The sequence below is a fragment of the Harpia harpyja genome, chromosome 7 (assembly GCF_026419915.1).
Source record: "Harpia harpyja isolate bHarHar1 chromosome 7, bHarHar1 primary haplotype, whole genome shotgun sequence".
Classification (NCBI taxonomy): domain Eukaryota; kingdom Metazoa; phylum Chordata; class Aves; order Accipitriformes; family Accipitridae; genus Harpia; species Harpia harpyja.
In genome coordinates, this window is record NC_068946.1 from 14532312 (window position 1) to 14558037 (window position 25726).

At 47.4% G+C, this 25726-nt stretch overlaps 1 protein-coding gene and 1 pseudogene across 1 annotated transcript in view; one reads left to right on the forward strand and one right to left on the reverse strand.

Moving 5' to 3' along the window:
* Positions 1 to 6772, forward strand: part of LOC128143768 (uncharacterized) — a 50070-nt pseudogene extending 43298 nt beyond the window's left edge.
* Positions 1 to 25726, reverse strand: part of TWIST2 (twist family bHLH transcription factor 2) — a 37674-nt gene that overhangs the window by 7155 nt on the left and 4793 nt on the right. The gene's annotated exons all lie outside the window — the stretch shown is intronic.

A 25726-nucleotide genomic window follows, 5' to 3' on the forward strand; every position in this document is an offset into this window, starting at 1 on the left:
CAGGAGCTGGCTTGGAGCTGGCCTCATGACCAGCAAGTTGGGACGTACATGGGCAAACCAGATATTTTCTACCTAGATTAGGTGAAATGTGTTCCCAGCAGAGAGCTTGGCCAAATTTTAGCAAATTAGCATGGTTCCTTAACCCTGGGAGATGAGTCTTGCCTCCCTCCTGCCTGAAGAAGCACCTGTGTCACGCAGCAAGTTGAAGTTAAGGTATGCCCAAGCACAGGCTGTGCATGCAGCCTTGCCTCTCTCCTGCCATGCCCACAAATCCTGAGCCCTCCTACGAAGGATCCTCTTCCCCTGATGCTGTCCTCCCTCTGCTTGCTTCACCCGAAACAAGAGCAATTGCTCCATAGCTGAAGGCAGCCCCATCTGTTTCTAGAGTTTGTAGAGAAGCTTTTGCTCTGTCAGTCAAAACTGGATGTCAGAAAACGATGTCAGAATGACACCAGAGGAATTTTTCAAAGGCTTTTCAATTCTGCAATTCCCATGCTGAAATTTCTACACAGAACTGGTATCAACGACTCTAAAACCCAAAACACATGGAGAATTCCAGCTGAATTCGTCAAATCTTTAGGTGTGATTATGGAAACACAGGTCTCTCTTCTGTTTAAGGATGGGAAAACTCTACCTGCACATGTTTTGCTCCTGTTTATGCATGGTTTAATACATGCTTAAATATTTTTATAGCAAAGTCAAAGGAAGAAGGGATATGCTGTTCTGCGTGTAGCGTACATAAAGCTACACTTGCTGCCGGCGTTGGCTGGTTCTCTACCAAAGGGTTAATCTCAAATTATCTTAAGGTGTTGTCAGCTGTCCTCAGAGCCAAAACGGATAGTAGTGTACATTTGAAATTTAAAACATTTTTGTGGTTTGGATGGCACAAAGTTGCAACTTTTTAGGAAAAATACTATATTGCTTAGCAGCAGTGGGACCTTTGCAAGCAGGTAAGCACATGCCCTCCCTTGCGGTAAAAGCCAGTGTGTGGCAACCCCTGAGAAGGATGGAGAGCCGTATTTTGGAAAGCCATTCCCACAATCTGGCATTTTGGAAAGGGTCCCTCTTCCACTTGACCACACTGCAACAGGGTGCCTTGGTGGGGAAAAACAAGACAGTGGCAATGTGAGGTGGGACACCAACGCTTCAGTCATGTCCTCAGGCACATCTACCTTGCTGCCCACACATCTGCCTGGGAAACCAGCCCGTACTTGCTTGTGCAATAGTCCCTGGGGATACTCAGCTGCAATGCAAGGGGCTGGGGGAACTGGCTGTCTGAACATGGCCAGAGGCGAGCAGCAGAGGTGAGGCACAAAGGGGAAACTGAGGCACAAAGGAAAGGCACCTTAAAGTAGCAGAAATCCCTTGATTTTTAGGGCATTTCCCACCACGAAAGGCTAAAAAGTTGGGGATGGGGAATAAATTCCCATCCTCGTGGTTGCTTTCTGCCCTCCAGGGAGTGCTGGTCCTTGTGGCTGTGGCACAGACCCCTCCATGGGCCAGGAAAGGAGAGAGCCTGAATGCGCAGCCGTCCCTCAAGCGATGGAAAAGGCAGCAGGGCCAGTCTGCAAGGCTTCAGAGGGGAGGAAGCAGCAGAGAAAGGAATTCAGATAATTGTGTACATGCAGGGAGGGGAGAGAGGGCCAAAATCAGATCTAATGCTGTGGGTACAGACAGACTGAAACCAGATACCCTGGCTTGTGTTTTTCTGCCTTTGCTGGTATGAACTCTTATCAACCATCCGCTCTTGAAGTCTCCCAGATGAAGGAAAGCCACAATTATGTGAATCTTACAGCTGGGAAACCATTTAAAAACATATCTCTCACAGTTGTTCATTCCTAAGCTGCAGCCCCCCCCCCCCCCCCGACTATCACCAAATGTACCCCTCGCCATCTAGAGGAAAGCCTCTAATCTAATTTACCCCAGGCTTTTCAGACCTTGGAGGATTTATCTGTCCATGGCTGATTCAAGGGAAAACATCCTCCCTGTGTCCAGCGGCTCCCTGGTTTGTTATCGGGAGTGTAACTAGCTGTTTGATGGGGATGTGGCATAAGAAAATGGAGATTGAAGCCTTTTCTCCTCCCTCCAAGACTCTGTCTCCCCAGCCCATCCTGCACACTGTTGAGAAAGGTCGATGACTTGCTCACACCTCACTGTCTGGGAAAAATTGCGGGGATAAAAGATCCTAAAGAGACAACGCCAAAAAGAAGGAACCAATGGGAAAGCCCATGGCCGTGTCTCATCCTGGCCAGCGGAGCAGGATGGAGCATACCCACGAGGCTGGGGACCCGACCAGCTGCCAAAGCCAGTTCCTCACCCACATCTGAAATAAATCCAGGGCACTTGTGAGTGGTCCTCTCACAAAAAACTACCCACAGCAGAGAGAAGTGGATTGATTCAATTGTTTTCAAGATGTCTAATGTCAGCAGGCATCTGATATTGATTGAAATGACTGAATAATCTTGCTTTAAATCCCTTTTTTTTCCCCTCACTCTGCTGCAGAAAGGCTCATTGATGCCCATGGCCACCCAGCTAAATAGACATTATCTATGGAGTAGATGTCAGGGTGTGCTGTCCTGGAAGAGCTGCCAGACCTGTAAGGTGCTCGAGTCCAGTTTAACAATGCTGCAATGTATTTGTCACTTTTTTCTTTCCTTTTCACCAGATTATTTTTTTATTATTATTAAAAAACCCCAATGTAACAAAATGTAGAAAACTGACATTTTAGAAGTGCATGAGATACCATTTGCTTGCATGGATCCAGTGCAGTTGACATTGCTGTGTTTACCAGAATGGCCTGTATTAAAAACTGCTTTATTAATCTATAATCTATGGGCTTATCTATTAATGTATTAATCAGCAGTTATTTGACTGCTTTTGACTGCCCCATGCTTAACTATTTTGGTATCTATCATGCAGCTGACCTTCTTGCACCCGGCTTGTATTTAAAGGTGGAAAATGAGCTTCCCCATTCTTCCAGCTTATCTTGGTTTTTCCTTAGCTCCTGATAACCGAGCTGTTGAGCTTTCCTTGGGGTTTCAGTTCCTTTCCACTTAAGAAGAAGGGAAAGATTCTCACCAAAGAGAGAAGCTGAAGGGCTGGTGCAGCCCCGTCCTGGACCTGCGAGATACCTGCAAGCTCAGAGCTCCTCTGGGAAACCAGTTCTGCCCCGATGCAAATCGGCATAGATCACCCATGCCCATCAATGCCAGAAAGCGGGGATGGCCTCCATCACACCCAGAAACTTGTGGGCTCAACAACTTCTCATGGAAAAATTTGCCCTTTGGGGCCCTGAAACACCTAAAGAAAGCCACCACTTTGGCATTTCAGCTTGTGGCTGATTGCCCTAGGCCAGATAAAATCAGTCACCTGGGGCTGGCCTCATGGTAGGGAGGAGAAGCGAGCTCTGCAAGGAAGCATTTTGCTGCTGGGATGCTCAGAGTTTCTGAGTTATATCCTGCCTCTCTGAAGCAACCTCTGGGCAGTTAGTAATGTTGGCTCCAAGGTGCTGTGTCCCTCCCTCGCCAGAAAATTAAACAACAACAAAAAAAAATAAAGCTTTAAACAGGAAGGAGCTGCCCCCAAAGGAACATTTCCCCCAGCCCTGCACTCCTCCACAGCCCGAGCATCAGTGTCTGCGGGGCAGTGGGGTTCGTCGCAGCTGGAGGAAGAGGTAGGTTTGTGGGAGCCCCTTGTTAAAATCTTGGCAGCACATCACTGAAAACACGGCTAGAAATTGCTGAAAGGCGGAAGATGCTAATGAGCAGTTGGAGCAGGAAAAAGCAGAGCTGCTTCGACAGTTTGAAAGGACCATCTAAGCTCTGTCCTCGGCTCAGCCCAGCTGCCTCGTGGGTGGCTCAGAAGAACAGGCACTGGGGGACACCACCAGCATCTCCTGACCCATGAAAGGGCAAGTGGCCAGGGAAAGCCAGCTGGGGGCAAAGAAGGACAAGGAGGGAGCAGGCCACCACCAGCCCTCCTGACTAACGGAGCCACAGAGAAAACCCATCACTGTTTCCTTGGGCTCCCCTCCTCAGAGGCACCCACACACGAGCCTGGCTTTGCACAAGAAAGGTGTGGAATAAAGGAGCAGGGAGGGGGGGGGAAAGGCAGGCAATGAGATGTTATTCTTGGGCAGCTCAAGTGAAATATATGAGCTTGGGGAGGAGAGGTAGCACAGATGCAGACGTGTCCTTAAAGAGTGGCTCTGAAGCTGATGAGGCTCGTGCCAAGGATGAGGGCAGTCATTTCGCATCTTCCTCTGCCTCGTGAGCCCCCCATCCTCCAGCCTCTTGGCTTCTCAGATCAACATGGGCTCCTGTTGCCAGACCATAAGCAATTCTGGGAAGGCACTCGGTTCTCCCTGCTCTTCTCCAAAGCAGTGCCAAAGTGATGGAAATAAGTTACATAGAAATCAGGTAAGGAGGGCAAAGTTGTTATAGATGGGCCATGCACTTCTACTGAGACGCTCACAGCAAAAGCCATGTGCAAATCTTACCCTGCACAAATACAGCTTGCAAGCTAAGGCTTAATTTATTTTTGAGACAGTTGCACAACCTGTTACAGCTTAATGACTTATGCTGTTAGCTGGGCTACGATGACTGACCATGTATCTGTGCTAAGCTGTTTGGAAAGTAAGATATATTGGTGTTTAAGACAAACATGTTCTTGTAGGCTGATTGAGACTATCTGGGAGGGAAATATTGATAGGAACATGTTTCTTCTTCCTCTTGGGAATATGTGAAGACGGTGGCTTAGGGCATGGTGTGCAGCAGGTTCTGACAATGCTGGCAGTCAGCATGAAATGTGTCTCTGGTCCCTGTCTGTCTCTACAGGGATAAAGACAACTGAGATATGAAATGGGCTGTAAAAATACCCTTCTGCTTCCACCCCATTTTAGAATAGCAGAGTATTGGACAAAGGGAAACCTTTTCTCCTTCCCACTGTGTTCTTGCCAAAATAATACAAATTCTAGGAAAAACACCTTCTCTGAAAATAAATATATACTTCTGCAGCTTTATTCTTTTTCCAAGGGAACTCTTTTGGTCTGGCCTGCTCAGCCAGCAGTTTCCTTGCTCTCCTTATTTTTCCTGTATGCTGCAAGTATTCAGCTGCAGTTTACAAACCTCATGAGTGGCAGCATCCCTGTGGGAAGTGACAAGCATCATTCTCTGGTTCTGGGACAGGGCACTGGCAGATCCTGCCCCATGGATGTGACCTTTCCTATCCATTTCCCCACTTTACCTGTCCCTGCTCTGTTTAGATAAGGTACTTTGGGAGCAAGTCTTGCTGTATCTGTACATAGTTGAGCACAAGGAGGAACAGCCTCAGCTTTTTTTCATCAGTGCAGCATAAAGACTTTGTAATAACATTGACTCCTAAGAGTAAATCAGCAAGTGGATGATAGCAGCCATCCGTTATAGCTGACTCAACTGCACGGATTAATGCCAGTGGAATTAATAACAACAACAAAAACCTTGCTTTAAAAGTATCTATGGTTTAAACTCCTTACTTCAAAAAAAAACCAACCAAAAAAAGCCTGGGGGAACCCACTAAAAAGCAGAGTCAGTTTGCATAAAATCGATGGCATTTCCCGGGCTTCTGTGAACAATCCGCAGGACAGGTAAGACTGCCTTACAAACTCGGGGTGCTTTTTAATGTTCGATACAGTCACTGACAAATAGCAGCCAAAACACCTGTAGGCCAGATGTGTACAGCTGTATGTGTACTGCTGCTGATCAATCTTCAGATTACATCACGCTCCAGATGCCTGACTTCAGAAACGCTTGGAAGGCAGAGCTGGAGCAAGCGGACTGCAAGCTTAGGCATTTCTTTCTTCCTGACGGTGATGCTGTGCCTTCTCTGCACGCAATGCCGAGCCCTTTTGTTGTCACCTTGACCTGCGTGATGCAACCTCAAAGGAAAATAGAGGGGAAACTCCAGCCATCCATTTGGGGAGAGTCATTGGCATCCTATAGCCAGGAATAATGCCTCTACATGATTAATGTGCTGGGGAGATGGGCTACGTACTGTCCACTCTGTGCTTCTACCACCTGAGACCCCCCAAAAAATCAATGCCCACCTTTGAACTGGTTTATTCTGGTGTTTCTCCACACTGCAACACATGGCACAGCTTCACCGTCTCTCTATGGGCACATGTGTGTGTGCATGAATAAAGGAACTGCTGTGAAAGTCAAGCAATTTTAATTTTCAGTGGATTCATTCCCCGCAAGAAGTATGGCACTTGTGCCTATAACACTGGGAAGCAATACTTTGCCTGCCCTGAGAGAGACTTGGAGGTGATTGCTGAAAAAAGACCCTGGGGTTTTTTGCATTTGGAGTAGGGAAGAAAGTTTTCCCTTTGCTGCAGGTTTGCTCTTCAAAATTAGCAGATACTGGGGCAGATTCCCTGGAGCTCAGGGGATTTAATCCTCAATTTTTTACACTTACGGATTTTTACAGAGCATCACAAAAGCCCTTAAGGGAAGAAGCAGAATTCTTCTGCCTCCTTGCCCAGCGTGCTCAATGTCATCATGCCCCGGTTTTGGCAGAGCCGGGACTCGCATCCTGGGTGACATTCCCAGATGTTTGCCGAGGAAAGGGTGCTACTTTGGCATCTTCCCCCTAGAATGAGGCAGTGTTTGAAGAATGTGCCCTCGATCACCACACCCTGGTCCCTGAAGTCGGCAATCGCAATTGCTTGGCCCCGGCCCGGCAGCGTTTCATGCGGCGGCAGGTGCAGCTTTTTGATAACCACCCAGGCTCTGAGTAACAGCGGTGATTCAGTCTATGTGTTACTAATCTCCCAGGACTTTTGGAGGCAATTGTACCAGGCCAGGTCTCCATCTGGGATTAATCAACACAGCTTCATTGAAGTCAAGGGGACAAATTCTCACTTGGAATAAACCGGCTTAACTCCATTGCAGTCAATAAAGCTACTCTGATCTTTTTTTATGGCAAGAATAGTCCAACTCTTTAAAATACTTGGGGTTACAGGGTGTTGCCCTCATGCAGAGGGAGTTACATTTTTATACGCCAAACAATCCCGTTGGGGTAAGAAGTACTTGGCATCGAGTAAGGCACTCCAGCACGTGCCGGTGATGTTAACCATGCCGTGCTTCCGAGAAAGCCACCGACCGACGTGCGGGGCTGGGGCGAGCACAGCTCGGGACAGGAGTCCTGCTGCACACCAGGTCAGCCGCATTTGCCTTTTGGGCGCCCTGTGCGTGACTGATGCTAACACCGTGCCTCTGGGAGTGACAACAGTGACTTTGAATAAGCGTGCTGGTAGACCACAGCTTGCTTTGCATTCATTATCTGCTAGTGCCCAGAGGGTCTTTCTCTCTGTCTTCGATGGCCTGACAGCTACATTAACATGGACACAAGCCTGGCAAGAGCCGTCCTGGGTCCTGCATCTCTCCTGGGACATTTCTTCCAGCCTTTACTGCAAATACTGCACTGTACAACCTTTCTCATTAACTTTACAGCTTTCACCTTCCATGCAGATGGCATTGCCCATACTTAAAACCAGGCCTCTAGATTTCAGCCTGAGTCCTTTCATCCACCTGCTGCTCTTTAGTTTAATGAGCCCCTTCCTCCCCCACCTTGGTATTTATAGGCAGCCCTGACCACCTCTTCTCCTCTTCCTATCTCCTTGCTAGCCTCTTCTCAAGGCTGACTCTTTGCTGCCTGGGGGTGCCCAACACAGCTTTGCTCGAGGGAACCTTTGCAGGACAAGTGACAAGGTTACTTGCATGGCTAGAAGGGGTTTTGGAGTCTGCAGAGGGTGGGTGGCAGGGGTTGTTGTTGTTGCTTGAATATGCTATGCTTCAGCATGGTCTTGTTTGCTTTGCTTTAAACCTCTTGGCTGGCTCTGATTGAAAAAATGCTTGGGTGTCTGTGTTGTTTTTCAGCTCTGTTTGTGCACCTCAGGCTGTGGTGGCTACTGGGGGGGTGGTCCTAGTTAAGGTAATGGCAGGGCTTTCTGGAGAGGAGGGCAGTAACACAGGGGCTGTGAATCTTCCTTGGGGCTGGTCATGGGTGAAATATTTTATCTTTATTTCTGTGGCTTCTAATGTTGCCATCCTACTTCAGGAGTGTGGTCTTCTGAGGAGATAGCAGTATCCTACCAGTCCCTGTCTGGGCTCTGAGCAACTGTGAATCACTCATTTTTCCAAGACTCATCATTGTTTATAACTCCACTTGAGGTTGGCTGGCTGCTTTACAGGCTTTCCTGAAACCGTTATGTGGGTAATGCTGGGCAAGCAAGTAGTGGGAAGCAGGAGAGGGAAGGATCTTACTCACAACCTCTTTAGCAACACTGTTTTCAGCCTGGATGGTGCTGTGAGCTCCCCAGGATGAGAGCTGCCCAACCCACTGCTCTGTGCCAAGAGCCTGCACTCCCATAAACTAATGTCCTGAGGGTTTTAATTTCCTCTGCAATGACTAACTAATAATTTTTAAAACTTTGTGTGTCGGTGACCTTGGATTGGACACCAAAGGTGGTGTAGTCTGCTTGCTGTCTACCAGCTTTCTATGTTGTTGCTTCATGTTTGCTTCCTATAAGTAAACTGTCTACTTCAGAGCTCTCATGTCAGGTTTTCATCACACTTCTGGAGTTTATGGCTTCAGGAGAGGTAAAACAAAGTTGATTGCTCCCTTGCTGTTATTTTTCAGAGTGGAATGAACAGTCTCACTCCAGCAAGTTCAAACTCCTGGAGGAAGAAACACACAAAGAGGAAACCTCTCTGCTAAAGGAGCATAAAAGTCAGCGTGTCCTTAGCTTGTCTCCATTTAGTGAAGTATTTAATCACATGCCTAATGTCTAATGCGTGCCGTTAGCCCTGCTGACTTCAGTGGGATTTGGCACACGCACTAAGGATGTGCAGTGTGCTCTGCTGAATCAGAACAGGCTAGCAAATGACTACCAAGAACTTGATTTGTATGTGGCATGCACACAGAAGCCTAGAAAAAGCTTTGGAAAATTGGTTTACATGGTCTTTTCCCACCTGTTGTTCTGAAAAAGGCAGATGTATGTTTTCTTGTCTACAGTGGTCAGGGTTTTTTGGATTTCAGTCATTAAATGAATGGGTTAAGTCAACATTTTCAACCAAATTAGTGTGGATGACTCAGCTCAAAGCCAGCTGGCTGGTCTTGTTTAGGTTTGCCAGCTGCAAGCTGGACTTGTTTGAACCCTTGAGTCTGAACTCTGCTAGGTTCCCACTGAGCTAATAACCTGTATTACTGTGGTACTGATGCAATCCCCTTTCGAGGGGGGGGAGGGGGGAAGAGGAGCTCTCTGCATCTGTTCAAAACAAAGACTTTGTGCTTTGACTTTGGCAATGCTTTTCCTCTCCGAATTTCACAAGCTGTCCTAGGATGTGCAGACCTGAGCTAAGCTTGTGTTCCTGTGAATCAGGGGTTTGCTCTGAAGATGCTGCTGATGGGCTTCTCCTCTGACTGCTTGGGTTTGCAACTGATGATGAGCAGCTTTTCTGCTCTGTACAATTGAGTTTTACATGTGGCTTATGTTTGCAGCACAGCAAAATGTTTCCTTAAGTTTCTTATTCCCCAGGTTAAATCTGCACATGTATGTTTGTGAAGCATGAGGGAGGCTGGATGTTACAGTTAGTGATCGAAATGGAATCACACTGAATGCAGGTAGATTACAGGGAAGTATTGGTCTCTGTCTAGAGAAGTGTGTGTGCATGGTTCTACACACAATACACAGATCATCTGTGATACCATATTTAGACTTTAAATATACTGTGGGTATGGAGGAGCACAAGATATCTGTAGTGACTTAATTTAAGCACTTTTCACTCCTCTGTGCCTTTTACCAGTTAAAGATGGTTTTGTTTTCTTTTGAAATTTCTGGTTGCCACTCTTATTCAGGCACAGATGTGTCTCGTCATATCTATATGTACACTGCACGCTTCTCCTACACATGTATGCACCTATAATACAGCACTTGCCTGTATCAGTAAATATTGGTGTGCATATATATACACACATGTAATACTGTAAAGTTGGTGTTCATCTATTAGGGAGCACAACCATAGGGATACCACCGACAACCAAAGAGATTCTGATTTTAGACATCACACCTTGTGGAGAGACCCTCCTTTTCCACCTGATCCCTTGTTCTTAGCAAATGTGATTAGCTGTATTTCTTACTACATCCTCACCTGAAAGGTGAATAGGTTTCTAAGGATCAGCAGTTCCTCAACTTAAAAGGCTCCCTAAAACCAGCAGTTATTTAAATCAACATCAGTAAATGACTGAACACAATGAAGTTTTAGGAGATGGGGTCAGGGAGACTGGCTGGTTCTTGTAGCACGTGCTTTTTCCTTGAAGGTGGAAAAAGTAAGAAAGGGAAAGGAACTCACAAGTTTCCCCTACCTGAGTATGAGTGCTGCAGCTAGGAAGGTAATTTCCCAGAGCAGCGTGCCTGGCTGGGAACTAGTCTCTGCAACATGTCTGAAGCTGCAGTCCACTTGAACTGCAGCTGGAAACCTTGCAGCAATGCAATATGCTTCTGTCCCTGTGGGACTGACAGGAAGTTTTTGGAAATCAGCACTCCCCAAATGAAAATAACTCATGTCTTGTGCCATGCCTGCTGGCTGGGGAGGTGTCCTTGGACTGGGGGAGCTGTTGGGCCACACTCATCTCCTGGAAGTGCACGGATGCACCCTACAGGAAACTTAACCTGACATCCCACATGATTTGGCTGAACAAAGTGATCTCTGCCCTTTCCGTACTTATTTATATTTTTAGTTGACTGCATAATCTGGCCCTCTACAAAGTCCCTTCAGGAGGTCACACAGCTGAAATAATAGCTAATGAATTTTTAAAAATGATTTGGGAGTTATTAAATACTTTCTTCTTCCTCTCCTTCCCTCCCCTCAGTCCCTCTTTGGCAAAGGCTCCTGGGTTATTCCACCAGAGCACTTTCCCTTCCAGTGCAGGGCATGCTGCAAAAGCAACCTAATGTGTATGAAGGAAGGACCTGCGCTCATCTCTAAGTATTTGCATGCTGCCCCTGCACTAGGTAGGGCTGGAATAAGAAAGCTAGCTGAAGCGTGCCATGTCACAGGAGCGCCAGAGACTAAGGGGAACTGTTGGCATTGCTTGTCCTTCCAGAGATGTCCTTGTTCTGCTCCCATCACCTCACTTGGCTGTTTCATCTCTGGTTGCGGGATGGTCTTAAATCCAGGGGATGGGGCTCTTGGACTTTTCCGGTATTAAAACATCCAAACTATTCCCTTCTATGCTCCATTAATGAAAGGAGCTGAGTTTATTTCTTTCAGCGGAGCTGTGCCTGGTTACACAAGCTAGGGTCTGACTGCAGAAATTGGTGGTTTGTACCTGTTCTGGGGGAATCTGCTCCACTCTTCCATATCTGCAAAGATCTTCCCATGTGTGTGGGCTGTGGATGAGATGCTTAGCTTTTGGGGGCTCACTGCCTGGCCAGGGGGTCACCTCTGATGAGACCCAGCCAAGTCATCTTGTTGGCTGAGGATTGCTCCTAGGCACAAGAGAGCCAAGGTAACGCCTGTGCGCTGCCTTTCCGGCAAAGTGAGCTGTGGTCTAGTCCAGGGACCAGAAATATCTGTGGAGATGGCCTGGGCCAATGCAGTAGCAGGACACGTAGGGGCTGTTCTGAACCAGCTTGTGTCTTCTGGACTTCAGCTGTATACTTCAAATCTGAAAATGTTGCTTTATCCCTACTTATATTGGTCTTGTATGTTATGGATTTAAGTTTTTCCAAGAGATTCAAAGTGCAACTAGATGATAAAGAATCTCAGACAGGAACATAGGCTGGCATTCTCAAAAGGATCAAGGAAACTTAGTACCTTTAAAAAAAAAAAAACCTCAGCTCTGGAGTGGCCCTAAATCTCTTTGGCCTCACCTCTCAGCTCCAGTCTGTTCATCGGACCTTGTCACTTCCCTAATAACAGATCAGAGGAAGGTAGTCTTGGCTGTTTGAAGGCCAAGTTCAGTGTGATGCTCTGGTGGGGAGTGGGCACTTGCACTAAGTGAGGGTGAAATAGTTTTATCATGCTTCAACTCAGTGGTGTTTGACCATGTTAATCATGATCAAACAAAACAGCCTGGCTCCTTGCTGGGTGGGGAGCTGTGAAACCATCAGGGTGAGTTTTGACCTACCCCAGGTTTGGTAGTAGATAAGAGCTGGGGACCTACTGCTCCTGTTGGAGAGCTGGTGGGGGCTTCAGCTCAACTTTGGGTTAAGGTTGGGACCAGGGTGGGAGAGAAAGTGGGGATACTTTCCTAGTATCCTGCAACCAGTCTCTGGGAACCCTGTTTACATCTTTCTTCCTTCCCTGTTTTTTGTACCCCTGGAGGATGTGTAGGTGTGAAAAGGGTGTTGCTGGCTCCTGGGAGTCTTTCTGCCTCCAGCCTGTCTCTTTCTTGACCTTGATGCTCATGGCAGGTCTGGCTGCTCCCTCTTCATCCCAGTCACCGTGCCCGCAACATCCATGTGATGCAGTGCCGTGGTCTGCACAGCAAAGTGGAGATCCCCACTGTGAACAGGCTCCTCATGTTAGGGTGATGCCTTGTCAGTCTTAGCCTCCCTTTCTGATAAATCCCAGCTTAAGCTGCTCATTCTGCCTGTTGCCTCTTCCTCAGTCTCTGAGGCCCTTAGCTTCCTCTGCTTCTGGTCTGCTCCTCTTTCCTCCCCCTCAACTCCCTTTGCTCCATTTATGCTTTGCACCATCACTTGCCTCTGCTGAAATGAGAGCACGGGAGATGATCCTAGCTCTTGGTTCTGATTTCCTCAGCTTTGTGTTGTGCCTTCTCCCAGTTCTGGGCTCCCTGCTGTCTGTCAGGCTCAACTCAATACCAGCAAAGGATAGGCAGATGTATGTGAGCACATGTGCTCCCGGCAGCTCTCTATAATATCACTGATCACACTTCCTGAGGCTCCTCCTCGCAAAAGGCTTCAAAAGCAGCATGAAATTCTCCTCCCATGTAATCAGTGTGAGTTTGTCTTGCCTTGGAGGAAGCTGATGCTTAAATCCCCTCTACTTCCCTCCCAACACCAGGCATCATCTCTTACAGTTACTCTGCAAAAAGGTGCATCTTCCCAAGGTCTTGTCCTACTTCTCAGGAGGGGCTGCAGCATGGAGGAGAATCCTGCAGTTTTGTGGCTATCTGTAGCAAGCAAATGCCAGTGTGTTAGGATCTACAGCAAAGGGGAAAAAAGGAATAGATGAAGGCACAGAAACTCATCTGAAAATGTCCACAATTTGGGAACACTGCTGGCTGAACACCTGTAATGCAAAAATCTTGATGTTTTCTGCTTTCCTTTCTGCACCAGAAACCTCTCTTGCTGTTGTGATGTCTAGCTTTAGCCCTGCTTTATTGGTATTTTATTAATATCCCATGTAATTTTTTTATGATGCTATTAACAGAGCATGTAATGTCTTATTTAATCAATTAATATAGTATTTTTAACAGCCTATGTTTCTAGTCTTTGGACTTTAGGTGGAAAAGCTTGAACACATGATCTTTGAAGAGTTCAAAACTAGCAAAAAGAGCTTGAAGTATGGTTTCTGAAATCCTGTCTCGGTTCCTGTCTGATGTGGGGCCTGGCAACTGCCTGGGAATGGGCACAGGCTGTTCAAAGCTGCAGAAACACAAGAGGGCTTTCACAGCAAGGTGGAGAGAAATGCTCCAGGTATCAGTGTGATTTTTAACAAAGGAATTCAGTCTTGGATTCAACAGCAGTTGTCACTCCTGTACACATGGAAGTGAGGAGGGCTGCATCCCTGATCTAGGAAGTCAGAGGAGAAAATTAGTCCAAGAGGTGTTTGGGTCTGGATTATTATCCATCAGCACTATGCAGGCAGTTCTGTGTCTGCCCTGAGTTTTACATCTGTGGGCTGACCATAATGGTGACTTTTTTTTTTTTTAAAATGCATCCCCATCTCTGCAAAATCTCTGGTGGTTTGTGGACCACAGCACTGCTGATTTAAAGCATGCCTAAATATTTAAGGAAAGTCTGATTTATGCTGTAAATGCTTGCTCATCAGTTTTCCTTTTAATCGTTGCAACTGTTGGGACTCTAAAGCCCCCTTGGCTCCCCTGGTCACTTTGCATGGCTTTTTAGCAATTCTACTTTAACTGGAGACCTTGGGATGGCTCTGGCCCAAGTGAACTCCTTGAGATCCTTGTGCAGTATTCCTCTGGTGGTACCCTGAGATCAGCAGATGCTGGCCTTTCTCTCAACTCCCACTCAGTGCCTCAAATCCCAGGGAAAGCTCTCCTTCCGCTGCTACACCCTGTGCTTTGAAGACAAAACCGATTCAACAAGATCTTGGGGGCTTGTATGGTTCAGCTGCCTTCAAAAATTCGCAGGGGTTTCCAAAGCTGAGATAAGGACACCTCCATGCACAGACTGCTCGGTGTCTTCAGTGCCAGCCCTCTGCAGAGCTTCCTCAACATTGCACGCATACTCTGCCTGCTTAGTAAGACTTGTCTGCCTGTGGTAAAGCTAATTCTCCCATCTATGCTCTGGTCTACCTGTATGCTATGCCTGTTTGCAATTATGCACTGAGCTCTTCCTGAGTTACACAGCTGAGATGCCCTGTGCCTTCAGCCTGGTGCTTCTAGCCCCAAAAAGCAGCAATTAAACCGCCTGTGGATAAATAATTTGGGATTATAATGGACCTGTTGAGCCTGTGCAACTCCAAGGAGTGTCTGGGTGCAAACCACTCTCCTGCACAAAGTGGGTGCTGGTGCCTGTTGAACCAGAGTCTTACTACTGGCTTCGGCAGGAGCAGGCTTTGGGCTGTATTTTTTTTTTCACTGTGCCACGGCTGTGCAGCCTCCTGCCGCTTGTCTGGAAAGTTGTTGCTAGCCTTTGCCGCGTTGTGTTGCCTGGAGCAGTTCCCGGAGAGCAGCACAGCCTGCTCTCTTCATTATCTGCTCTGCTAATGCGCGTGTGCCTGCCTCTCTGCCTTTCACGCCTGCCGCTTTTTCTTCCCCCCCTTCCCCATCTTTAGGTCACTTGTTTTGGGTCACTTTTTTTCTTGGTACTAACTCCACTGCAGGGTTTTCCAGACCTGTTGCTTTTCTGACTCTGGAGGGTTGTTTTGTTCTCATTTGTTTTGTTGGCCAGAATACAAAAGGTTAAACAGTTTGGAGAACTTTATTCTGTATTTACTGCTGAGGTAGGTTTCTAAATCAACAGTAGGTCGTGTAATGGAGTGACTCACAGAGCTGCTTAACCTTTTTCCTTCCGTTTTGTCTCTCTCCAAATCTGAAGCACACATCTGCAATTTAGATCGCTGAAATGAGAAGCTGTGAAATGCATATAAATTGCTGTAGATAGGCTGCTCAGCCTGGCCCCGGTGCAGAGCTGGTTTCCATTTGGCAGCAGTTGGATCCCTCTGGGATGTGAAAAGCACCTAAAAATACAGGGTACCAGGAGGGTGTTCTGCACTGTGAGGGGACAACCAGCAAGGAGGATGCACTGGCTGGGAGGCACAGGGCTGGGCAGAGAAAAACCAGTCTGGTTGCATGTCTCTACAGGCACTTTTTGTAGGAAGGTCCTCTCTCGTGTGGAGGTTACAAGGTGGGCAGGCAGCAGGCACTCAGAGGTGAAGTATTAGCATTCGCTTTTCAGAGGGAAAACTGAGGCACCATCCATCAACCAAAAGTGCATGGGCAAGTTGGGTCTGAATGAGGAGTAGATTCAGCCCGGCCCCTTCATTTAGGGCACAGTGGAGATGAGTGTCCCCAGGGTGGGCTATGAGTGCAAGGAGAGCAAAGCCTGCTGGCCCCATTGCATCAAATGGCATGGGATAACGAAAGAGCTGCTGTCCTTACAATTAGCCCTGAGGCTCTGGTATAAACTGCCCTAACAAGGGACCTTGGCTAGCTGGCCAGAGCAGAGCCAGCCCCAACACCCCATAGCACTCGGGGTACAGGTGTGCACATTCCCCACCAAAAGCAGCAGTGTGACATGGGCTGGAGATGAGCAGAGCAGATGGGAGCAAGTGTGGGGGCTCCTTCACCAACCATCTTCTCTGCAGAGGCTCCTAATTTGCTGTCCTGCAAAACACCCTGTTTCCTAGCAGCCAAGTGTACGGTTATAGACCGCCCCCCCCCCCCCCCCTTTTTCCCTAGCAGCAAAGCAAGGGTGAGACATCTCCACTCCCAAACTGCAGCCAAAACCCCACACTTCTTCTGTTCAGCAGCTCTTGGTGATTCTCTTCTAAGAAATTTATGAAACTGCCATATTTTGGGGTTTGTCCCTCTCGTGTTCCTAACCTAGTATCGTGATTATGGTCCTGAAAGCTCTCCTGTGCTGTTTTCAAGTATCTCATCCTAAAATGCAGATTTTGAGTGGTGGCTGCTAGGCAAACTGGCTCTGCTGGGGCACAGCTGGGTCTAGCCCTGTGGGTACAGCACCTCAGTGGGGCTCAGATTGTTAGCGTGCACCCCAACCTTTACATTTTAAAGGAGTTCAGTTCCTCAGGGAAGGGTAGATGCTTTCTGGTAGACCCATGGGTACCAGCAGCTGGCAGTGGTGCTCATCGCATCCCATGCCTGCACCATGTTTGCTGAGGTGCTGGTAGAAACGGGCTGCATCCTGGCAGGGGTTTGTCACACTGGTACAACCTGATTGATTTAGTTGCTATTGTGTGTTACAAGTTGTGATGTAAAAAAAAATTGCTTCTTCAGGGTGCAACCTGCTGCTCCTGGCTGTCAGCCCACGAGATTTTCTGCAGTCACATACAGGGTATTTGCATCCACCATGCTGCAGGGTGGCATGCCGTGGTTGCAGGATTAGGGCCTCCCTGCAAGGAGGCCTGGAAGGCTTGGGAGAAGTTTTTTCCTGTGTTTAGACCACAAATTCTACCAATTCTATGAGGTTTTCACTAATGAAAGGACTGCACTGCATGACTGGCTTGGAGTAATCTTTTAAAATTTTGGTTGTTTATTGAAGTGGCTATTGATAAAGGAATGGAGTAAACCTGTACTCATTTTGTTTGGAGCTAATCTAAAACCTCCTATTAAGATGAGGACAGTACAGCTTTAATCATATACATAGAAAAACACACCAGAGAAAGTAATGAGATTTTTTTTTTAAAAAACACAGTTATTCTATATAGAAAGAGTATGTTGACAACTGTCTGAGCATCAGCTGGTTGATGTGCATGAAAAAAGGTTATTTCCAAGAATCTGAGCTACAGCACTTGCAGCTTAGCTTGTCTGTGCCTGCTGCATGGATCTGCCAAATGCTTTTGATCAGAAACTGCTGCACAGTGTCAGTGAATACTGAATGCCCCTTGCAAGGGAAAACGTTTCACCTTAAATTACGTGGCTGGCAAAGCAGCAGGCAGCTGCGTCTGCAATGTGGCGGAAGTGCCTCTGATGCCATTTGGTGTTCTGACTCTTAATTAAAGAACCTGGGAGACTGTTGTTCTCATGATCACTGTTGTGGGATGTGCTCAGTGCAAAATGTGGGTCCTCCTTGCTTTGTGCAGTGAGGCAGCTCCTGGCTGCTCCCAGATATGCTGTGTGCTTCCTGTTAGACATACATGAGATGTGCCCCTTGGATGCAACCTCAAACCCACCTTACTCTTTAGTATAGTGTATCCTGCCCTCTAGTGCCAGAAGATGCTGAGTCAGCAAGAGCCAAAGGAGCAAGCTGTGCTGTGCTCCTGTGACCTTCCACCTTTTTCATCAAGCAGGTCTCTCTGAACCTGGGAAACTGCTAATTATGGGGCTGCTAGGATAGGCAGAGCTGCTAAATATGTTTGTGCATCATCAGGATGTTTGTGCAACAGTTTGGGGACTGGGTACCTCAGCATGGCTTTGGAGCAATCACAGTTCCTTGGAAGTATCTTTTGGAGATGTTTTCAAGGAAAATGAACTTTGTGATGGAAATAGGAATACACGTGGCAGGCTGTGTGAAAGAAGGCTTTGGTGGTCAGAAGGTTGTTTCACTGAGGATCTTAAAAGTAGATCTTGAAGCCTGGGGAGTGCTTGGTTGTCATGTAGGGGACAGATAGAGCAGGGATAACACCTGGAAAGAGGTCTCTTGCTTTTCTCCAAAAGAAAAGTAAGAATAATTTTCTGTTGAAAAAGAAATCTGAGAGCCTTTTATTTTGTTACCCACTCTGCTGGGAGGGGAGCGGAGGTTTCCCCCAGCCATTGCCTGGGACTCACAGGAATGCTCCCAGCGGGTATCTGCTGTGAGCCAGGCACAGCCCATCAGTGCCCCTCAAAGCTCCTCCTTGCTCATCACATCTCCCTCCCTCCTACTGATGTCACCCTTCCCTCCTGCTATTTTTTAAGACCCCACCAGGCAAAAGCTTCAAGATTTGCAATGCAAGGACACAGGCTGTTGTGGGTTGGTCCTGGCTGCAGAGCTGTGCGTGCCTCCAGCTGGGCAGGATCGGACCCACCGGGGGTTTTGCACAATTTCCTGGGTTATTTCAAGCTGTTGGGAAAGGTCCAGCCATGGGAGTGCTGATGGGGCCATGAATGGGAGGGGCAGGCGGCTTTTTTGTACGCAAGCAAGGCTGCAGAAAACAGAAAAAACAGTTTTGTATAAACTACTCTCCTCCTTCCCTGTCCCCTCATCTCCGATCAGAAACACTGGAGACTGGGGAAAGAGGGGGTGAGAAACCACAACACAAAACGCAAACCCTGAGAGGTCACCCATAGTTTTCCTCTGATGAACGGCAGAGTGCGAGTGCTGGCGTAGCTGTTAGGGTGGGTTTGTTTCTTTAAGGTGTCTCCCAGAGGGAGGATCAGCAAAATGCAATGTGGCAGCTATGGTAACTCCTCTTGGCTTTCAGCACAGCCCTTGCTGATCGCACAACTTGCTAGTGAAGAAGGTACAGCTGTCCAGGCCTTGGCAAGGAGTCCCACCCTCTGCTTGCTGCCAAATGCTGTTTTTCTTTTTTTTTTTTTTTTGATTTCTTAGTTTCCTAAGAAAATGAAAATGGAAGGAACAGCCTCATCTGCCTCTCAGCCCCATCTGATGCCTCCTGGACCTGCTGGGGTAAAGCCTGATGGTGCTACATCCCTATGTGATGCTGGAATGTTGGCAGCCAGGGAGGTGGAGAGCCCAAATTCGAGGGCTCCTGTCCTCCTGTGAAATGCTGGGGCTGGGGGGTGACCAGGGTTAATGGCTGGGGTCCCAGTGGTGCCTGCAAAGGGCCGAGTGCTTGGGCTGGATCTGTGTTCAGGGCTGGTTTGTCTTTCCTGGTGTGGACATCCCCATGCCATGGCCAGCTCATGTGCACACCTGCAAGAAGTGAACCAGCTGGAAGTGGTGAGCTTGCCTGGGGCAAAAGCCTTGCTGTGTGTTGCACCACTGGGCCAACAATTTTCCTGAGTCACCTCCCTGATTGTGCCATGGCTGTGGAGCTGCAGGTGCCTCATCGGCTGTGTTTGCACCTATGAAGCACAATGCAACAATTCAAAACTGTCCAGTGTCCCAAATAGTCCCAGCAACCGAATTCCCTACAAAGCTTTAGGCATTGAGTCCTGGCCTGGGCTCCCTGCAAGAGGTCCAGGAAGCTTTCCTCTCTTCCTCTCCCTCGTTGCATCCACCGTGGCTGTGTTGGCCCTTGCCTCCCAAAACACGTTTGCGCTATGATGGCCTTGTCCCATGGAAAAAGGCTGTGCTCAGCTCCAGGACATGACCGATACCACCCCATCCCCAGGAGCTTGCCCCGTGCATGCAGCCTGCTGCAGGAATTCTGTGTGGTCCCTATAGCTCGTCTGCACCAGGGGCTCCTGCCAGGACCAGGGACAAGTCAGCTGTGCCAACAACACAGGCAAACACCCTTTGCATGGGGAGGATGCAGTTTGCAAGACCTTTTTAAGATACAATGTTAAGACAGGCTTGTAATGGAGTCACGCGGCACAGGGTGCAGCAGCTCGCATGGACAAGCTGCATGTTTGCATACAACGGGAAAGCTTGCATGGAATTGCTTCGCTGGGGTTCTCCAAGCTTCTTGGTCAGGCTGGGTCTGCTAGCGTGGTGTGGCATGGCAGAAACAACCAAAAAGCCCCTTGTTTTGAAGTATTTTGGCCGTACGTGCAATTTTAAGGATGTGACTGAAATGAAGAGCTGAAGGACAGACTGATCAGTGCAGTGGATGAGTAATTCAAGGGGGGACCCTATGGATTGCCTATCTAGAAAGAGGTCTTGTATTTTAAAATAATGCAGATGTTGCTAGAGGTGTGTGAGAACTTGTGTAGTAGCATTTAAATGAAAGATTAAGAAAGAATGGCACTGGGGAACAAAAATACATCGCAACCGATTTGCACAGCTGGTGAAATTATGGCATTAGGAAACGGCGCCGAATGTGCTATAAACAGGAGGTTTATTTTCTGTAGGAGCAGGGATGAGTGGGCAGATCTAAAACATACTCAGGACTTCTACTCATACCTGCTCAGGCATTATGTGGTACTTATAAAAACCTTTCTAACTGCAGCAGAAAATGAACCAATAATGATATGTTTGAGAACAGTAAACCAGTATCAAAAAATGGAAATATATTTGAAGACTGTTGCTTTTTAAGCCAGATATTTCTCTTTCATTCTGACATAATTCACAGCTAAGAAATAGCTACAATTTTCAAAGCCACGTCTTTTTCCCTTTGGCTCCTCAACCACTTTAAAATATGTACCTTTTGCCACCCACCAAGAATGAAAGTATTGCCTGATTTACAAAATAACAGTGCTTACAAGTAAAATTTTCAGATTAACTCAGTCCTATTGAAAATCGATGTGTTTTGAGCTCCAAATTCATGGCTGAAAATGCTACCCCGTATCCCCAGCCCTCTGGGCATGTGGCATTGGCTTGGGGGTACCTGTAGTTATATTTTCAGGGTGACAGGGTCTTTTTGTGGTGCTCTCCACTACTAATTTCCCTGGCATGAATGCATAAACCAGTGGTGAGTTACTCCTTTGCGCACATTAAGTTATCGCAAGACGTATTGATCAGTAGGTTGTGCAGCTTTAAAATTTCCGAGGTGATTGCTGGAAAGGGATTCTCTGATCTCCCTTGCTCTTGAGGCACAAACTGCGGCTTGAATGGTTCGAAACCCAGTGCTCTGAACCACCTCTCTGCATCAAAACCCAAGTGCAAGCTCACCATGTCTCTACGGAGAAGGTGGTGAGAAAGCAGATGTTCAGCCGCGCTCCAGTTCCCCTGCAACAGCGAACATTTCAGACCCATACGGTATAAAAGAAAGATTATTTAATGCTGGTAATAACAGGAATCTATGAAACAGCCCTTCTCATGGCAAAGGATGAAAAAACTCTTGCAAAATATCTGGTTGTTCAGTGCATAAAACCCCACTGAGCTGGAAGACCGCTTTGAATGGAGAGATTGCAGGGTCGTGCCTGAAGCATCGCGCTTGCGATTAGAGGCAGCAAAAAGGACTCGGTGATATTAGAAATTTCCGGAGCTCATCAGGCAAAATAATTTTTTTTAACAGATGCAGAATAGCCATCTCATCTAATGCATAAAAATACACATTAATATGTTGTCTGAATAGATTTTTGGGTTTTTTCTTAAGACAATATTATCTCATCTGGCCTGCTTTTATCACGTAGTTTTATGCCCCGGTATCTTACTGGGAAGTTTCTGTGGTGGTAATTCCCTGGTACTCCCAGAGGCACTGCCATAGCTGAAAACTCCCTGGTTCTGTGCAGATGCTCTGGCATGGGCTTAATTCCTGCCACCCGCCCCACACCGTGGCACCCACTGATGCCTTGTGTGCTGCAGCCCGCTGGGCAAGCTTGCCTGTGCATTTGGGGGGGGGGGGGAAGACTTAAGCTCACAAGAATTGGCAAAAGGAGCCTGTGGGGTGCAACTTAGTGTGTATGTGGCATGGAGGTGGTGCTGGGCATCCCAGTGGGAAGCATGCAAGAGGGATGAGGAGGCAGTTGCTCAGTTTTGACACATGAAAAAGCTATTTTCCCCATTCTAACTCCTTTGATTAACAGTTTGATTGTGCCCCAGATGCTTTTCTCCTGGGAGCCCTGCTGTGCCTGTAGCGATGCTGATATGAGGGGGTATTGCTCATATCCAACAGTCCTCCTGAGGAGGACGACATCCCACTCTGCCCCTGCGCTTGGGGTGGGTGGCATCGCCAAGCACCCATGGATGCTGGGGCTTCTCCCGCACCATGCCATGTGTGCAGCTCAGCCTGCGGCATCACTTTCCCCCAGGGTCTTTGCTCTGAACACCCAGGGAGGAGCTTATAACTTTTTCTTAAAAGGGCAGCGCTTATATAAGTGCTATTATAGATATGTCGTCCTTGGCAGAGGCGCATGGCAGGCACAGTGGGATGGGGCTGTTAGATGTCGAAAGGAAAGTGGTGAAATGCAGAGGGCCAGCAACAGCGTTTCATTGCTGGTCCTCTGTATTTCACCGCTTTGCTTTCAACAATTAAAATGCCGTTTCATTGCTTCTCTGTCCTGAGCACATTCAGGGTGGGTTTTTTGTGCTGTGGGGTGAGCATGCTCCCGACAGCATCCGTGGGGTGATGGCACAGGTCTATCGGGGTGCCGCAGTGCTCCCCAGGCATGCTTTCTGCAGAGGGATTAAAGTCCTTTCTTGTTCTTAACTGAAGATAAACAGCCCTGTTACCGATGGCAAACTGTATGTTGGGAAGCATAGACCTGTTTGCCTTTTTCCTGAGTCTGCCCTTATTTTTTGTTGGTGTTTTTTCTAACATCCCCATGTTTTTCTGAGCTTCCCCTCCCATCCAGGAATTTCTTCTAATGAGCCATATTACACAGTGAGATTTCACCATGGTGCATGTGAAACATGCCATAAGGGTCAGTCTTAAATATGCATGCTTGTGGCTGTGCAAGATCCCTCTGGCAGATTAATTTCATTAAGGAGCTTGGTGTTGGGGACACTGGATGTGGATGTACCGGGGAATCCCCCAGCCATGGAAAATGCTGCTTTCTGCATGAAAGCTTCTCCCTGGCTCCATCCCACCCTACTGAATTTTTCCAAGCTGGATCAGCTGATTTTTTTTTTTTTTTTTTTGACAGGAGCCTCAGTGCAGCCATGATTCCCCCACCCTTAGCTGAGCAGTTAGGTTTATTTACATTTAAGCACAAACATATTATTTTTAAAGGAGGCCTGAACAGCTTAAACTGAAGGCATAATCACATAAATTACTGCATGAGGATTTTTGGTGGCTAAATTAATCCGAAACCTAATTCATACACTTTAAAGCATGCATTTGGCAGGTCTAATATCTCTTAAGGAAATGGATAAAGTTGCTTCTTGCGGGTGGCAGTTAACAAGGCAAAACTATCTTATTAGGAATTCAATTAAAGCTAGTACAGGCTTACTGGACCTCTTCCAGTAAATATATATCAAGCTGAACCAGTAGACATCTGTCTTTCCCCCCCACCTTTTGTTTTCCAAGCTTAAAGGTTAAAAGATGGAGAGGAGAAGATGGGGAGAAGAGGAGGGACTATAGCTCACTTCTAGCTCACCATACATTTCAGGGCACAAGGGTTATTTTCTTTTTGATATCTGATTGCTGCTGCAAGCTGTGCGAGACTGGGTCTGCCTAACTCCCATCCCTGGCTGAAATGCAGAAGACAAAAAAAAAAAAAATCCCAATTCTCGTGAAGGCTTGCAAATGAAGCCCCTGGGGGAGGTCTGGAGGTGCCCCGCTGCTCCCTTTCTGGGGAGAGCCCAGCACAGGCAGGATGAAAGCCTGCGCACTGACAAACACCCACTGGTTGCTGGTTTGGGAAAGCATTTGGGCTGCCTTTCCTGGGTTCAAGTTCAGAGGATTAGATCAAAACGCACTTTGCACCCAAAAGGCTCAGACCCTGGGGAGGATGGTCCAGAGAGATCAGGGATCTAATGGCCTCTTTGAAACCCTCTGCTAGAGATGGGGCTCAACAGTTGTTGTTGCTTATTTAACATTTTTATGAGTGGTACCGAAAGCCTCCCTGTCCCATTTGCACCCTCCTCCACCAAGGTTCTCCTGTCTCCAGATTCCTGATGTTGCTTCCTGTGATGTCATGCCTCATTTTTTGAGGAGAAAGGATGATTTGGTTTTTTCCTCCCCTTCCCAATGGAAAACCCTCCTTACCGCTAAATGCCGAAAGCCTCTGCCTCTAAGGGTGACAGATCGTAGAAAAAGTTCAAAGGGAGATCCTCTGTTTTACCAGTCAACCCACCCAAAGAAAGCCCTGCTTTAATGCAGGAGGAGAGGCACATCCCAAAGAGCTACCGGAGCCCCAATCCCCATCTTGCATGCCCGTCCACACGCACACAGAGAAAATAAAAGTGCCAGCAGTGCCAGGGAGGTTGAGCACAGCCTAACAAAGAGCCCAGCTGAGGGGGTGCTTGCTTGACAAGAACCTCTTTGCTGCTTAACTGGCTCCCCATGCTGGGAGAAGGACAAGGGCATTGCAAAAGCTGGCCCCGATGGCACATTTGCTGTGCCCTGGCATGGGCTGGCTGGACCAGCTGCCATTGGCCGGGTCTGGCGTGGAAGTGGTTAAAGAGATGGGTATGAGGGTAAGGGCTGCCTTGCTTTGATTTATTGGCTGGCTGAGATAATTTACTTGTGTATGATTAGTTGTTGTTGCTGAGTGGTCATCTTCTACAACTACAAATCTAATTAAATGCTGGGGTGCCTAGAGTCTTTTTTTTTTTTTCTTTTCCCCTGGCAAATATTTCTACAGTTTTAATTCTTGAGAACTAATCATTAATTAGCATGAGGCTGCTAGTATCCAGCTGGAGGACTTCTTGTTTTTCCTCACTTCCAAATTTGCCTAAGAAGTAAATCATAATCGAAGGTGTGTAGCACTTTCCAAGTCGCCTAGAGCAACCCACTGAGATGTCTGATGGGATCGTCAGCTAGCAAGGAGCAGCAAGGTCGCTCGGAGCCAGCTGAGGATCTGGCCCAGTGCATTTTTCATGGCACAGCACTTGATTCTAATCGGCTTTTTTTTTCCCCCTTCCTAATCTTCTGCAAAGCCTGGGGATGGGGGAGGAAGCTACCCAAAACGTGTGCTTTCCCCGACCAGCATCTGTAATTCCCTGATTACATGTCGAACTCGCTTTGCTTGGGGTTGTGGTAGCATTCTCTTACATGTTCATGGCCTCATCAAACTATTCCTATGGCTCTACAGCAAGACATAAATTCTGGAGATTTCAGGCTTGGAGATTTCAAAGTCATGCTGAACCACATGGAAATGATTCTCAGAGCTACAGCTATAAAAATAATTCTATTGCTAGGGGGAAAGAGTGACAAGAAATGTCCCCAAAAGAGATTTCAGCGGTGGTTACAGGATCTGTCCTGGCTCTGTAAGAGGCTGCTGTGATCTCCAAGGCTAATTTATCACCGCTACCTATAACTCTATGAAATATGCCCCGAAAAGCGCTGAAGGAAGGAACATGAAGGGAGGTTGCAAAGGAGAAGCATTGCAATCTTCCCCTTTGTTTTAATGAGAATGCTTCATATGCTTTTAAAATTACAGCTACTCTGTACAGATGACTGGTGTGAGGATGACTAATTTGGAGGCAAATTAGGTCTGCTTAGCTGAAATGTATGCCTTGACTGTTCCCTTAATGACCCTTCAATGCACATCCCTCCCGACAGGACTTTTACCGCAGCCCTGGCTGCAGCGGATTAAGTAATAACATGCTTTTGCTGCTCTTCTAAGCAGTCCTTCAGTT